Below are 1170 nucleotides of genomic sequence, written 5' to 3'. Positions count from 1 at the left end.
TTTAGCAGGGTCATCCCAGAACACATTGTGCAGGATTGCATCCAGAGAGTCCTTGAGTGTCTCCAATGAGGGAGACCCCACAACCTCTCTGGGCAGCCTGTTCCAGTTGACAGTCAGTACAGTGCAGTCTACTTCCACAGTGAAGAAGTTCTTCCCTGTGTTCAGGTGGAACTTCTGTACGTCAGCTTCTGCCTCTTCATCCTAGTGGTTGGCACCACTGAGAAAAGCCTTGTTGCATCTTCCTGGGACTCCCACTTTAGGTATTTACACATGAAGTGAATTAATGGGGTTTCCTGTATGGTTCTAGCTGGCTGTAACACACAGGAGAGATGACAATGAGACATTTGACAGGGTTGTAGTAGAAACACCTTTAAAATCTGATGATGTCTCTACAATAGGTTGTGGACACGCACAAGGCTGGAGGGAAGATTTCTAGAATGGAGAGCTGCGTTGTTTTGGGGTGGGAGTTGACTCGGAGCATTCATGGCTGAAGCAGGGCACCACTACTGCACGGCCGGTGTGAGCAGCGAGGGTCAGCTAGGGCGCAGACCCCGACCCAGGGCGGCCATTTGTGAGCCCCTGTGCCGGGGCTATGACCGGCTGTCGCAGGGGTGACCCCGCAGCCGCTGCACCCCCGCTTAGAGCGGCGAAAGGCGGCTGCTGGCAGCGGCCTGGGGGCGAGGGCCGTACTGCCGTCTCCGCGGTGAATCGAGCCCCGGTGCCAGGGATGGCCTCGGCTAGTGCCGGCGGGCGGGCAGCTCTTTCCCTGCACCTGGCAGAGCGGGCGGGCAGCCGCAGCTCTTTCGGCCCGGCGCCTCCTTAACCCGGGGAGGCGGGGGCGGCCGCGGCCGGGGGGAGCCGGGGGAGGCGGAGCGGCGGCCGGGGAGGAGCCGGGGCCTGCAGTGGAGCCGCAGCCCGGAGCAGCAGCCGCGGGAGCGGCGGGGCCTGGAGAGAGTCAGCGCCGCCCGGGCCGGGCCCCCCGCACCGGAGCCCGGGGAGCCCCCCGGGGACGAAGCCGCGGCCCGGCGGAAGGCGGCGGAGGCGCCGCGCAGCCCCGCGCAGGCCCGTGAGCCGCCGCGGCCTCCCGTGGTAGCCGAGCCCGGGCAGGAGGAGCTGGGGCCTGGGGGGAAGCCAGGGACAGCGGCCGGGGTGGGGGGACACCCCCGTAGC

This window comes from Sturnus vulgaris, chromosome 2, assembly GCF_052056855.1.
Source record: "Sturnus vulgaris isolate bStuVul1 chromosome 2, bStuVul1.hap1, whole genome shotgun sequence".
NCBI classification, from domain to species: Eukaryota; Metazoa; Chordata; class Aves; order Passeriformes; family Sturnidae; genus Sturnus; species Sturnus vulgaris.
The sequence above is the reverse complement of the archived record's forward strand: the minus strand, read 5'-3'. Positions refer to the sequence as shown.